At 47.5% G+C, this 16,337-nt stretch overlaps 1 protein-coding gene across 1 annotated transcript in view; it reads left to right on the top strand.

Annotated features, from left to right (window-relative positions):
- Window positions 1-16,337, top strand: part of KCNH8 (potassium voltage-gated channel subfamily H member 8) — a 915,601-nt gene that overhangs the window by 379,509 nt on the left and 519,755 nt on the right. The gene's annotated exons all lie outside the window — the stretch shown is intronic.

The raw sequence follows: 16,337 nt of genomic DNA, 5'->3' as shown, positions 1-16,337 counted from the left end.
GGGATGATACCCGAAACCAGTCCCAGGATGCTTTTTGTCTGGTCCGGGAAGGACCTGGCCTGGCGTGGCAGTTCGGGCTGGACTGTTCCCAGGGGAAGCAGGCTCAAGACTGATTTGCATATGGTGGGGTCGAAACTGGAATAGCATGGCAAGCAAAGAATTGATGGATTTAGGCCCAAATCTGTGACTAGGGGTGAATGTTTGACATTGTTTAGCATTCCATCCATCATGTTCTTTTGCAAGGATCAGGGTTACTTCACCATTAAATGGTGGCAGACCAACCAAACTCTATGTAGAGTCGCTGCTCTTCCAACATTTACAGTGATGCTAACTCTTTCAAAGACCACCATGGAAAGGGTTATAGACTTTTATTAGCCAAAAAAAACAGTACTACTAAAAAGCAGGAAAATACATCAACGTGTGCGTATTAGCGAGACTAGATAGATGGGAACTGACACTGTACCACTTTAGAAGCACATTTCCAATGCTCATAGTTGGTGGTGGAAATTCTGCTATCCAGAGAAGAAATTATGGAATGTCTTCCAGAATTTCCCAGCCCTCCATTCCCAAAGTGGATCCTGTGGTGGTGAAAAAAGTGAGTTTTATAGAGAAAATGTGTCCACAAAGGTGGAGAACTCACAATGCAGTAGTTCCTAGACTGCCTGTGTTGAGAATAAGGTAATTCTGCCACAATGGTGAACGTAACAGCCACATGACTCCCTCTAAATACACCTCCACATTGCGTTATAATTAGGCCTGAGAAAATTTAATTTTTACGCAGCCTAATACATGTAATTTTTGGGAATCTTGCATTATGCTTGTTACGTGAAATTCCTGAAATTATCCTATTATGTTATATTGTGTAATTAGGCCTCCATTCATGGTGAAATTTTAGCAGAAGAGCATGGCAACACCAAGAAAGCAACCTGTTGTTGTTTTTTTTTACATGAAGCGCATCTTTGCCTCAACATTTGATTGCAAGGATGCATTTCATACCAAAATATAGTGCTGGATGATGCATTGGAAGTTTGGGTAATTACCCACAATTCCACTTAATTTTCCCCAAATTTCATGTAATTAAGCAGGAGCAAATTTTGTGACTTTCACGCACCAATTAAAGAGGCTGAGTTTCCAAAACAAGAACTTGCCCCCCAAATAACACTATTGTATAATTATTAGATGTTGAGGCTAGCCTGATTAAAAAAATGCAAGCCACCTGAATGTTCATATTAGAGGCTACAAATCTGTAACTTACACTTAAGTAAAAGATTGACAAGAAAAGGTAGGTGTACTTGGGGAGTGGGCACAGAGTGAATTAGGGCCACAGGGCCGACTTTAGGGCGGTGCAGCCGCACCGGGTGCTGACCTGGATTGAGGGGGGGGATGCTGACCTCTTGGGGGCGCTGTGTTTAGTAATAAACTTACTAATCTTGTGATTTAAAAGCACCTGCTGAAAAGTTTCTTGTGTGTCCAACCTTCAGGAAGCAATTAAAATGTCAAGATACCTCTTGTGATTAATGTTCTTGCTGGAGAGAGAGAGATTGGCATTTTGTCTAGGGGCAGTTTTGACTCCCCATAAAGTACCTGAGAGGGTTAATGTGCCTGATGCAAAGAACATAACTATATTTGAGCAGATTAGTAAAGTCAAATTTTACCAGCGCTTTGAAGCAAATAAAGTGTATGTGAGAGGAGGGCTATGGGGAGATGAGGGGCACTTTTGCCGGGTGGTAGTGTGGGAAATCGAGGAGGTGGTCATGGTGTGGTAGGCACAAAAAAAGATTGTCGCACCGGACGCCCCCAGAGCTACAGCCGGCCCTGCAGGGCCAGCCATATAAACAGCAACTCCACAGAGAATGTCTATTCATAACAGATGAACCAAGGCTGTTTCTTGTACTGGAAAGGGAAATAAAAGTTGGGGGCAAATCGGTTCATAATTGGTCGTTTGCTCTTTCCATTTGCTGCAAATTACAGAAGCAAACAGAACTCCTGCCCTGTATATACACACTGGAATGGTGAATAACGTGCTTTAGTGTGTAACTTCCCATTAGCAGATGCACAAATTGGAATAGGCCGCTAATCCAACACCTGGCAAATATCTATACCCTTTGCAATTGATATTTTCAGCCACAAGGTCACATCATTTTCTGGCCCTTGAGTAATCAGGATTTAAGAATTGGGGTTTAGAAAAATTGATCACGCAAAAGAAAACAGTATGTTTTGACCTCAAACATTTCCCACTTATGACCACAATTGGTAGTAACATAAGAAGTGGGAGGGTCCACTCTCAAGCAGAGATACATGGGGTTGATGTTAAAGGCCCATTCTTGGTCTATAGCCTGTTGTTTTGCAGTGGGTGGATCACCATCAGGAACAGCCCCAGTGGATTCCAAGTATTCGATAATGAAAACCCAGAGGGGGAATATGTGGGTAACATATACGGGTCTGTGAAGGTCTACGTTTAATTTTTTAGATTCTCCAATGAATTCCAGTTGACTTCAAACTTTTGATGATCCTGGTCAAGCTGGATCGCCTTCAAGCATGTCATCCATTTAATTTGAAACTGGCCCCAAAAACTGCTGGGTCACAACATCAATGCACTTGTGGATTGTATCTTTCTTGGCCAACCTGTCAACGGCACCACACTGTCACCGTGCGAAGCATAGTGATGAGAGCATTGCTCATCTTCTACTTTTGGTATGCAGGGCTGAGTCAACAATTCAAGGAAGGCTTCCCATGCACTAGAAACCAGGAGTGCTCCTGCATGAGTAGAATCTGACGTGACAACCTGGGAACACACACAGTTGTGACGCTCCACTGAGTGCTTCAAGGAGGGCAAGGTACTCTGGCTGTGTGTCTACCCTGGTGGGCAGCCCTTCTTCAGTTTCCATGCTCCACTTTCCTTCCTAGTCTGATTGGGCCACCACTGTGTGACCAATGAGTGACAGTCTCAACAACCACACCGACAACAGACCTAGCCCTGCACACACAGTCAGTGACAGAACAGCCTTGTGTCACTCAGGCCACGCAGCAGGCACACTTCCCAAACGTCTACCACCAAAAAGGGATAGGGTTTTTGAAATCTTAAAATTACATTGTCGGACTGCCATTAAAATTATGAAAGTTAGTCAGTACAAAATGAAATCGATTGAATGACAGTGGCAGCAAGAGGGGAGGTCTCGAGTTCATTTGATATTTGAGGGAGATATGTGTGTGAGTTCACAACTCAAAACGAGAGTAGACGACGCATCTTTCTGTAAACCAAAGGCCCAGGCTGTATTGCAAGCTGAGCAAAAATATTTAAAAAAAAGGTTTTCCAGTTGATAAACACTCATCTGTTTACATGTTTTGAGAGACGTGTAAAACATTTATTGTAGACCCAGAAGCTGTAAGTTATTTCTCATTGTAAATATTTTCAGTTCTTAAAGTCAATCCCTGAGATGAAAATATTCTGTCAGTGTAACGTTTCGGCTATCCTACAAAATGTATAAGGCCTTCGTCAGGACAGCAACATTTGACATCACTCCTGTGAAAGCACATGAAAACCCTGAATTATCTTATTAGCTCAGCTGCGGCCACGTCCTGCACCCAAATCCCAGCAGGCAGCCAAACCCACAAAGCCTTTTTGTTAAAGGGCAGAGGGCACCTGGCCCCTCCCCGAGCCATTTTGGGCCCCGACGACCACATCTCCGGGGGACTTTTTTTTTAGAGAGATGGGAGGGGGTGCACAGGCACCCACCAAACAGCAAATTCGGGGGGCGGAGGGAGCTCCAGAGTCTCTGCAACCCCAGCCAGCTTGCTGCATGTTGCAGGAGTCTTGCCAAGCCGGAGCTGCTGTGTGTTCATGCTCCTGCCAGGCAGAAGCAATGTTTATTTCCCTGCCTGCAAGAGCTCAGGCAGGGAAGAAAAAGCCTGCTCCCACCCTTTTGGAGCATTTTTAAAGCGCCCATCGAGTGAGAGCAGACATGGTTTCCCTGCCGCTGTTCTTGCAAGGAAGAAAGGGATATCTGCTCTCGCCCAGCTGGAACATTAAAGATACTCCCAACAGGTGGGCGCAAACATATTCCTATAACTACTGTGTCACAAGGGTGGGCTCCTTGGGATACAGTAATTAAGCTGCCGGGATTGGGAATGAGGTTCCCAAGGCCTTTACAGGTTCAGGGAGGAGGGGCCTCCTCCTTTGTACAGCACTTGGCCCCAGGGGAGGAGGTTCTTGAGACCTATTATGGCTCACGGAGGGGGGCTGTGCTGTACCACTCCATTTTCAATGACATTTATTCCTGGAGGATGGGGTCCCTGGGGCCTATTAAGGCTCAGGGAGTGGGGCCCTACGACCCTCTCCTCCTATTAATGATATTTGGCCATGCATCACTGCCCTTTAAATATATATTTAAGTTAAGTCCCGGAAGATGTGGTCCCCAGTGCCACGATTGGCTCAGGGTGGAGTCTGTTTGCTCTTCTCCCAACAAATAAAAAAAAAAGTCCCAGGGTATGGTGTCTGTGGGGAAGTGTCCCCCTCCCCTTCTTAATACAATTTGACCCTGCGGATGGGGTCACCAGGGCTTACTAATGCTCAGGGATGGTGGGTTGTGTGCCCCATCCCCTCTTGTATCATGACGGTGCAGGGGATTATGTCCTGGGGCATTCCAGAGGCCCTCCTCAACAAAACCAATGTTTTGCGCAGCACCGTGCCCCTTCCCCACCCGGGGGGGATTTTCAATTATAGTGTGCTTTTTGTTTTTTAATTTTGCTACTAATTTGTGGATGTTCCACAAACTTGCAGCAAAAAAGAACAAAAACACTTTTTGGCCCCAAGCGAGGTCCCACTAGGACCCAAACTCCATCCCTAGGGGGATAGGTTATCCATCCCCTACCCCCTTATGTCTTTTGTAACCCTTTCTTTTTTTTAGGACTCAGGCTTGAGCCAGAGTCCTTAGATGGCTGCCATCACATCCCTGTTGATATGGCGGCAGCCAGTCAGGTCAGGTGAGATCTGTCTGCCCACGATCATCCATGGCGTGAAATATGCAATTATTTTGAGCCTTAATTGCTCAAATACTACCAAATAGATTAACCCCATGTCACAAAAAGCACTCTTTTGTGGAACAAGATCTAGCTTTCTGCAAAAATTGTGGTAAATCCATTTAGCGGTTTGGACCATAGCTGTGTCAAAATATTCCATTCACAAACTAGGCAAAAAAGAGCATTTTTTTGGGGAAAGTTTTGTGAAGATTTGTCAAATAGTTCCAAAGTTATTAGCAACACAAATAGGCTTTTCCAATGGAAACATGATCCTGATTGTAACTACTCAGTAGGTAATAATATATATGAGGCCCATGGACCCCATCCCTGTGGCCCAGGTCCATTAACTGTGTCCTGGGGAGCCCACTCCAGTGTCCATTTGGAAGATACATGTCTGACAAAGGGGAGATGTCTATAATGCCTCTTCCTCCCACTAGAAACCCAAAGTTTGTTCTAGGCACAACACAGACTGATCACCTAGGTGGGTCTTTGGAAATTGAAACTCACAGGGTGAGGGTGAACACATGGTAAACAGGGAGTGGGGGACAAAAACAAAACAAAACACAGTGGTGAATTGTACATTGTATATGTGCATGTGGTATTTCTATAGCACAAACCTAGCCAAAGCCAAGTGGAGAGCTACTCAGGGTCAAAGACAGGGATCACATCAGCAACTGATAAAAGAGGTGGCTAGTTTGTGGACTGTTGATGCTTTGTGACACAGTGTTATTTAAAAGAGGTGAGTCCTTCCTAATTTGAAGCATGGTTGGGGCAGTACCATCTTCAGGAAGAACCTCAAGATGTGGCTCTTCGGATGAGGTCCCTCCCCTCCCGCCCAGCGCCTTGAGACCCTCACGGGTGAGTAGTCACGCTTTATTGATTGATTGATTGATTACTGATGGATACAGAGATGTTGCTCTAGATTCTCGGTACATAAGTGGAATATATTCAAGGGCTTCAAAAAAGTTTAGCATTTTCAGCCTTCTAACAGATAAAGGCGGTCATTCTGACCCTGGCGGTTGAAAACCGCCAGGGCAGAGTGCCGCGGAAGCACCGCCAACAGGCTTGCAGTGCTTCATGGGCAATTCTGACCGCGGCAGTAAAGCCGCGGTCAGAAAAGGTCAACCGGCGGTTTCCCACCGGTTTACCCCTGCCCCAAAGAATCCTCCATGGCGGCGCTGCTCGCAGCACCGCCATGGGGATTCCGACCCCCTTCCCGCCATCCTGGTCCTGGCGGTAAAAACCGCCAGGAACAGGATGGCGGGAACGGGTGTCGTGGGGCCCCCTAACAGGGCCCCATAATGATTTTCAGTGTCTGCCTAGCAGACACTGAAAATCGCGACGGGTGCCACTGCACCCGTCGCACCCCTTCAACTCCGCCGGCTCCATTCAGAGCCGGGTTCATTGTTGAAGGGGCTTTCCCGCTGGGCCGGCGGGCGGCCTTCTGGCGGTCGCCCGCCGGCCCAGCGGGAAAGTCAGAATGACCGCCGCGGTCATTTGACCGCGGTACGGTCTTCTGGCGGTGACCCCCAAAATACCTACAATAAATGTGAGTACATAAAAAACAAAATAGTACAGTCCAACTTGAAAACTAGCCTAATTGGGACTTTTTAATATATAGAAACTGCACCTTAGACAAATGACAAAATATCCATCACTTATATGACCTTTGCACCTATCTCGTATCCGGAGAGAGGAAATTAAATTCTCAGTGATGGAAGCCTACTAAGGACAAAAGACTTCAACCAGAAAGGAACTGTGATACTCTCTGGAGATGGTAAAATAGTTAACTCAATAAGCAGATAGGGGGTGCTGCATGCTGAGGTCAGTAAGATTACTTTGTCAATAAGCATGGAAACGTGTTCGTCATCACAAACATTTCCTGTAATAAATACCAGCGTGACTTTTTTGCAAAGGACAACTGACTTATTCTCACTAGAAAGTAATATCTTTCTGCCACAAAATGAGGTTTGCAGGTGTGATTCAAGATGGCCGTCCTGCCTGGGCCATTGTAAGCCTGATGAGTAATCCCAGTGTGAGATCACATACAAACCTTGAAGCAGCGGTCGAAGTGCATCAAAAAAACAGTATGGAAACCTTGATGCTGCATGCAGTGGGGCCGGGGTCAGTGAGTGTGGGGGCGTGGTCAAAGGCATGGTTAAAAATAGAAAATATTCTGGAACCTTTTTCGGTCTTTCACCTTCAGATAATTATATACAAAATAAACCTCAGTTTAAATGAAAACTAATGCACGCTAAGTTAATCAGTGGGAAATGCACCATCGTACATTATGGAACCTCTATTAGTTAATGTACCTTAGAGGTCTGTGTCTGCAACCAGAGATCCACAAAACTGAAACCTGGTTGGTGCAGTGGAGACTAGTGCCTTGTGTATGTTTAATGCTACAAGGTCAGTCTGTGACAGAAAGCACTGTGAATATGTAAGTCATTATTTTAAAACTTGCATCACACACATTATAAGATAAGCTGCTACAAAAATGTGCAAAAAGGTTTAAGATAAAAAAAAGTGCTTCAAAAACAGAGATTTCAGTAATAACCAGATTGTATGTAGTGCACCTTTTTATTTTTATAACTGTCTTTTAATAGCAGACGCTTGACAGCTCAGATGGTAATTCCCTTGCGATAGCACTGAAAGAGTATACAAGTGTGTCATCAGAAAACTTCAAGGGATACTATTGATTACAGCCCATACCAGCTTCCAGGCACCCTTTACATTTGCAAATTGACCAGTTGTGCATGTTTACATTTCTCCAAGGCAAGCTGCACCCTGTCAAGAAGACTTGTTTAGTTGCCTGCCCCTCCTTCACTTCCCAGCATATGAGGCTCCCTGCCTTACACTTCAACTAACTGCTTGGAAACTGTGTTGGTCTGCAAAACCTCACTAAACATTGGGGTGAAATCGAGCTAGCAGCAAAAGTCATTAAAGCAAAATGCATTCAAAGACATCTCAGGGGGCGGGGGACACCCACCAACACTCATCCACGCCTCTTCAAAGTGAGAAGGAAAACACTGACTGCAGAGAAAGTAACTTGGCCAAGAGAAGGCTGGAGGGTGGGAAAACCTGCAATACAACTAAAGAGAAAACTTGTAGAAATGCAGAATTTCTGCAGTAAACAGAGGGGGTCATTGAAGATTGCCGAGTGCTAACCACAGCAGGAGCTTCACAGACTTCAAAGTGGCTGATGTAAGCATGGTTTTCAGCACTGTAGCATGTGGGGCATGGTCACTGGTGAAAGAACTGCACACTGCATCAACACAAGCACAGGAACTGATGGGACACTGTTACTCGTGAAAGAACTGACCACTGCATGAACACAAGCGCAGGGACTGATGGGGCACTGTTACTGGTGAAAGATCTGACCACTGCATGAACACAAGCGCAGGGACTGATGGGGCACTGTTACTGGTGAAAGATCTGACCACTGCATGAACACAAGCGCAGGGACTGATGGGGCACTGTTACTGGTGAAAGGTCTGACCACTGCATGAACACAAGCGCAGGGACTGATGGGGCACTGTTACTGGTGAAAGATCTGACCACTGCATGAACACAAGCAGAGGGACCGGTGGGGCACTGCTACTGGTGAAAGATCCGACCAATGCAGAAACACAAGCACAGGGACTGATGGGACACTGTTACTGGTGAAAGATCTGACCACTGCATCAACACGAGCGCAGGGACTGATGGAACGCTGTTACTAGTGAAAGATCTGACCATTGCATCAACACAAGCACAGGGACTGATGGGACACTGTTACTGGTGAAAGATCTGACTACTGCATGAACACAAGCGCAGGGACCGATGGGACACTGTTACTGGTGAAAGATCTGACCACTGCAGAAACACAAGCACAGGGACTGATGGGACACTGCTACTGGTGAAAGATCTGACCACTGCACGAACACAAGCAGAAGCGCAGGGACTGAGGGGACACTGTTACTGGTGAAAGATCTGACTACTGCATGAACACAAGCGCAGGGACCGATGGGACACTGTTACTGGTGAAAGATCTGACCACTGCAGAAACACAAGCGCAGGGACTGATGGGACACTGCTACTGGTGAGAGATCTGACCACTGCATGAACACAAGCAGAGGGACTGATGGGCACTGCTACTGGTGAAAGATCTGACCACTGCATGAAAACAGGCACAGGGACTGATGGGGCACTATTACTGGTGAAAGATCTGACCACTGCATCAACACAAGCGCAGGGACTGTTGGGACACTGGTAATGGTGAATGAACTGACTACTGCATCAACACAAGCGCAGGGACTGATGGGGCACTGTTACTGGTGAAAGATCTGACCACTGCATCAACACAAGCACAGGAACTGATGGGACACTGTTACTGGTGAAAGATCTGACCACTGCATCAACACAAGTGCAGTGACTGATGGGCACTGTTACTGGTGAAAGATCTGACCATTGCATCAACACAAGCGCAGGGACTGATGGGACACTGTTACTGGTGAAAGATTTGACCATTGCATGAACACAAGCAGAGGGACTGATGGGACGCTGTTACTGGTGAAAGATCTGACCACTGCATGAATACAAGCACAGGGACTGATGGGGCGCTGTTATTGGTGAAAGATCTAACCACTGCATGAACACAAGCGTAGGGACTGATGGGGAACTGTTACTGGTGAAAGATCTGACCACTGCATGAATACAAGCACAGGGACTGATGGGACACTGTTACTGGTGAAAGATCTGACCACTGCATGAACACAAGCACAGGGACTGATGGGACACTGTTACTGGTGAAAGATCTGACCACTGCAGAAACACAAGAACAGGGACTGTGAACACAAGCACAGGGACTGATGGGACACTGTTACTGGTGAAAGATCTGACCACTGCATGAACACACGCGCAGGGACTGATGGGACACTGTTACTGGTGAAAGATCTGACTACTGCATGAACACAAGCACATGGACCGATGGGGAACTGTTACTGGTGAAAGATCTGACCACTGCAGAAACACAAGAACAGGGACTGTGAACACAAGCACAGGGACTGATGGGACACTGTTACTGGTGAAAGATCTGACCACTGCATCAACACAAGCGCAGGGACTGATGAGACACTGTTAATGGTGAAAGATCTGACTACTGCATGAACACAAGCACATGGACCGATGGGGAACTGTTACTGGTGAAAGATCTGACCACTGCAGAAACACAAGGACAGGGACTGTGAACACAAGCGCAGGGACTGATGGGACACTGTTACTGGTGAAAGATCTGACCACTGCATGAACACAAGCACAGGGACCGATGGGACACTGTTACTGGTGAGAGATCTGACCACTGCAGAAACACAAGAACAGGGACTGTGAACACAAGCACAGGGACTGATGGGACACTGTTACTGGTGAAAGATCTGACCACTGCATGAACACAAGCCCAGGGACCGATGGGACACTGTTACTGGTGAAAGATCTGACTACTGCATGAACACAAGCACATGGACCGATGGGGAACTGTTACAGGTGAAAGATCTGACCACTGCAGAAACACAAGAATAGGGACTGTGAACACAAGCGCAGGGACTGGTGGGGCACTATTACTGGTGAAAGATCTGACCACTGCATGAACACAAGCACAGGGACTGATGGGACACTGTTACTGGTGAAAGATCTGACCACTGCAGAAACACAAGAACAGGGACTGTGAACACAAGCGCAGGGACTGATGGGACACTGTTACTGGTGAAAGATCTGACCACTGCATGAACACAAGCGCAGGGACTGATGGGACACTGTTACGGTGAAAGATCTGACCACTGCATGAACACAAGCACAGGGACTGATGGGACACTGTTACTGGTGAAGGATCTGACTACTGCATGAACACAAGCACATGGACCGATGGGGAACTGTTACTGGTGAAAGATCTGACCACTGCAGAAACCCAAGTACAGGGACTGTGAACACAAGCACAGGGACTGATGGGACACTGTTACTGGTGAAAGATCTGACCACTGCATCAACACAAGCGCAGGGACTGATGGGACACAGTTACTGGTGAAATATCTGACTACTGCATGAACACAAGCACATGGACCGATGGGGAACTGTTACTGGTGAAAGATCTGACCACTGCAGAAACACAAGAACAGGGACTGTAAACACAGGAGCAGGGACTGATGGGGCACTGTTACTGGTGAAAGATCTGACCACTGCATGAACACAAGCACAGGGACTGAGGGGACACTGTTACTGGTGAAAGAGCTGACCACTGCAGAAACACAAGAACAGGGACTGTGAACACAAGCACAGGGACTGATGGGACACTGTTACTGGTGAAAGATCTGACCACTGCAGAAACACAAGAACAGGGACTGTGAACACAAGCACAGGGACTGATGGGACACTGTTACTGGTGAAAGAACTGACTACTGCATGAACATAAGCACAGGGACTGATGGGACACTGTTACTGGTGAAAGATCTGACTACTGCATGAACACAAGCACATGGACCGATGGGGAACTGTTACTGGTGAAAGATCTGACCACTGCAGAAACACAAGAACAGGGACTGTGAACACAAGCGCAGGGACTGGTGGGGCACTATTACTGGTGAAAGATCTGACCACTGCATGAACACAAGCACAGGGACTGATGGGACACTGTTACTGGTGAAAGATCTGACACCTGCAGAAACACAAGAACAGGGACTGTGAACACAAGCGCAGGGACTGATGGGACACTGTTACTGGTGAAAGATCTGACTACTGCATGAACACAAGCACATGGACCGATGGGGAACTGTTACTGGTGAAAGATCTGACCACTGCAGAAACACAAGAACAGGGACTGTGAACACAAGCACAGGGACTGATGGGACACTGTTACTGGTGAAAGATCTGACCACTGCATGAACACAAGCGCAGGGACCGATGGGACACTGTTACTGGTGAAAGATCTGACTACTGCATGAACACAAGCACATGGACCGATGGGGAACTGTTACTGGTGAAAGATCTGACCACTGCAGAAACACAAGAACAGGGACTGTGAACACAAGCGCAGGGACTGGTGGGGCACTATTACTGGTGAAAGATCTGACCACTGCATGAACACAAGCACAGGGACTGATGGGACACTGTTACTGGTGAAAGATCTGACCACTGCAGAAACACAAGAACAGGGACTGTGAACACAAGCGCAGGGACTGATGGGACACTGTTACTGGTGAAAGATCTGACCACTGCATGAACACAAGCGCAGGGACTGATGGGACACTGTTACGGTGAAAGATCTGACCACTGCATGAACACAAGCACAGGGACTGATGGGACACTGTTACTGGTGAAGGATCTGACTACTGCATGAACACAAGCACATGGACCGATGGGGAACTGTTACTGGTGAAAGATCTGACCACTGCAGAAACCCAAGTACAGGGACTGTGAACACAAGCACAGGGACTGATGGGACACTGTTACTGGTGAAAGATCTGACCACTGCATCAACACAAGCGCAGGGACTGATGGGACACTGTTACTGGTGAAAGATCTGACTACTGCATGAACACAAGCACATGGACCGATGGGGAACTGTTACTGGTGAAAGATCTGACCACTGCAGAAACACAAGAACAGGGACTGTGAACACAGGCGCAGGGACTGATGGGGCACTGTTACTGGTGAAAGATCTGACCACTGCATGAACACAAGCACAGGGACTGATGGGACACTGTTACTGGTGAAAGAGCTGACCACTGCAGAAACACAAGAACAGGGACTGTGAACACAAGCACAGGGACTGATGGGACACTGTTACTGGTGAAAGATCTGACCACTGCAGAAACACAAGAACAGGGACTGTGAACACAAGCACAGGGACTGATGGGACACTGTTACTGGTGAAAGAACTGACTACTGCATGAACACAAGCACAGGGACTGATGGGACACTGTTACTGGTGAAAGATCTGACTACTGCATGAACACAAGCACATGGACCGATGGGGAACTGTTACTGGTGAAAGATCTGACCACTGCAGAAACACAAGAACAGGGACTGTGAACACAAGCGCAGGGACTGGTGGGGCACTATTACTGGTGAAAGATCTGACCACTGCATGAACACAAGCACAGGGACTGATGGGACACTGTTACTGGTGAAAGATCTGACCACTGCAGAAACCCAAGTACAGGGACTGTGAACACAAGCACAGGGACTGATGGGACACTGTTACTGGTGAAAGATCTGACCACTGCATCAACACAAGCGCAGGGACTGATGGGACACTGTTACTGGTGAAATATCTGACTACTGCATGAACACAAGCACATGGACCGATGGGGAACTGTTACTGGTGAAAGATCTGACCACTGCAGAAACACAAGAACAGGGACTGTGAACACAGGCGCAGGGACTGATGGGGCACTGTTACTGGTGAAAGATCTGACCACTGCATGAACACAAGCACAGGGACTGATGGGACACTGTTACTGGTGAAAGAACTGACCACTGCAGAAACACAAGAACAGGGACTGTGAACACAAGCACAGGGACTGATGGGACACTGTTACTGGTGAAAGATCTGACCACTTCAGAAACACAAGAACAGGGACTGTGAACACAAGCACAGGGACTGATGGGACACTGTTACTGGTGAAAGAACTGACTACTGCATGAACACAAGCACAGGGACTGATGGGACACTGTTACTGGTGAAAGATCTGACTACTGCATGAACACAAGCACATGGACCGATGGGGAACTGTTACTGGTGAAAGATCTGACCACTGCAGAAACACAAGAACAGGGACTGTGAACACAAGCGCAGGGACTGGTGGGGCACTATTACTGGTGAAAGATCTGACCACTGCATGAACACAAGCATAGGGACTGATGGGACACTGTTACTGGTGAAAGATCTGACTACTGCATGAACACAAGCACATGGACCGATGGGGAACTGTTACTGGTGAAAGATCTGACCACTGCAGAAACACAAGAACAGGGACTGTGAACACAAGCACAGGGACTGATGGGACACTGTTACTGGTGAAAGATCTGACCACTGCATGAACACAAGCGCAGGGACCGATGGGACACTGTTACTGGTGAAAGATCTGACTACTGCATGAACACAAGCACATGGACCGATGGGGAACTGTTACTGGTGAAAGATCTGACCACTGCAGAAACACAAGAACAGGGACTGTGAACACAAGCGCAGGGACTGGTGGGGCACTATTACTGGTGAAAGATCTGACCACTGCATGAACACAAGCACAGGGACTGATGGGACACTGTTACTGGTGAAAGATCTGACCGCTGCAGAAACACAAGAACAGGGACTGTGAACACAAGCGTAGGGACTGATGGGACACTGTTACTGGTGAAAGATCTGACCACTGCATGAACACAAGCACAGGGACTGATGGGACACTGTTACGGTGAAAGATCTGACCACTGCATGAACACAAGCACAGGGACTGATGGGACACTGTTACTGGTGAAGGATCTGACTACTGCATGAACACAAGCACATGGACCGATGGGGAACTGTTACTGGTGAAAGATCTGACCACTGCATCAACACAAGTGCAGTGACTGATGGGCACTGTTACTGGTGAAAGATCTGACCATTGCATCAACACAAGCGCAGGGACTGATGGGACACTGTTACTGGTGAAAGATTTGACCATTGCATGAACACAAGCAGAGGGACTGATGGGACGCTGTTACTGGTGAAAGATCTGACCACTGCATGAATACAAGCACAGGGACTGATGGGGCGCTGTTATTGGTGAAAGATCTAACCACTGCATGAACACAAGCGTAGGGACTGATGGGGAACTGTTACTGGTGAAAGATCTGACCACTGCATGAATACAAGCACAGGGACTGATGGGACACTGTTACTGGTGAAAGATCTGACCACTGCATGAACACAAGCACAGGGACTGATAGGACACTGTTACTGGTGAAAGATCTGACCACTGCAGAAACACAAGCGTAGGGACTGATGGGGAACTGTTACTGGTGAAAGATCTGACACCTGCATGAATACAAGCACAGGGACTGATGGGACACTGTTACTGGTGAAAGATCTGACCACTGCATGAACACAAGCACAGGGACTGATGGGACACTGTTACTGGTGAAAGATCTGACCACTGCAGAAACACAAGAACAGGGACTGTGAACACAAGCACAGGGACTGATGGGACACTGTTACTGGTGAAAGATCTGACAACTGCATGAACACAAGCGCAGGGACTGATGGGACACTGTTACTGGTGAAAGATCTGACTACTGCATGAACACAAGCACATGGACCGATGGGGAACTGTTACTGGTGAAAGATCTGACCACTGCAGAAACACAAGAACAGGGACTGTGAACACAAGCACAGGGACTGATGGGACACTGTTACTGGTGAAAGATCTGACCACTGCATCAACACAAGCGCAGGGACTGATGGGACACTGTTTATGGTGAAAGATCTGACTACTGCATGAACACAAGCACATGGACCGATGGGGAACTGTTACTGGTAAAAGATCTGACCACTGCAGAAACACAAGAACAGGGACTGTGAACACAAGCGCAGGGACTGATGGGACACTGTTACTGGTGAAAGATCTGACAACTGCATGAACACAAGCACAGGTACCGATGGGACACTGTTACTGGTGAGAGATCTGACCACTGCAGAAACACAAGAACAGGGACTGTGAACACAAGCACAGGGACTGATGGGACACTGTTACTGGTGAAAGATCTGACCACTGCATGAACACAAGCGCAGGGACCGATGGGACACTGTTACTGGTGAAAGATCTGACTACTGCATGAACACAAGCACATGGACCGATGGGGAACTGTTACTGGTGAAAGATCTGACCACTGCAGAAACACAAGAATAGGGACTGTGAACACAAGCGCAGGGACTGGTGGGGCACTATTACTGGTGAAAGATCTGACCACTGCATGAACACAAGCACAGGGACTGATGGGACACTGTTACTGGTGAAAGATCTGACCACTGCAGAAACACAAGAACAGGGACTGTGAACACAAGCGCAGGGACTGATGGGACACTGTTACTGGTGAAAGATCTGACCACTGCATGAACACAAGCGCAGGGACTGATGGGACACTGTTACGGTGAAAGATCTGACCACTGCATGAACACAAGCACAGGGACTGATGGGACACTGTTACTGGTGAAGGATCTGACTACTGCATGAACACAAGCACATGGACCGATGGGGAACTGTTACTGGTGAAAGATCTGACCACTGCAGAAACCCAAGTACAGGGAC

Source organism: Pleurodeles waltl, chromosome 10 (genome assembly GCF_031143425.1).
Source record: "Pleurodeles waltl isolate 20211129_DDA chromosome 10, aPleWal1.hap1.20221129, whole genome shotgun sequence".
Taxonomy (NCBI): domain Eukaryota; kingdom Metazoa; phylum Chordata; class Amphibia; order Caudata; family Salamandridae; genus Pleurodeles; species Pleurodeles waltl.
The sequence above is the reverse complement of the archived record's forward strand: the minus strand, read 5'-3'. Positions and strand labels throughout refer to the sequence as shown.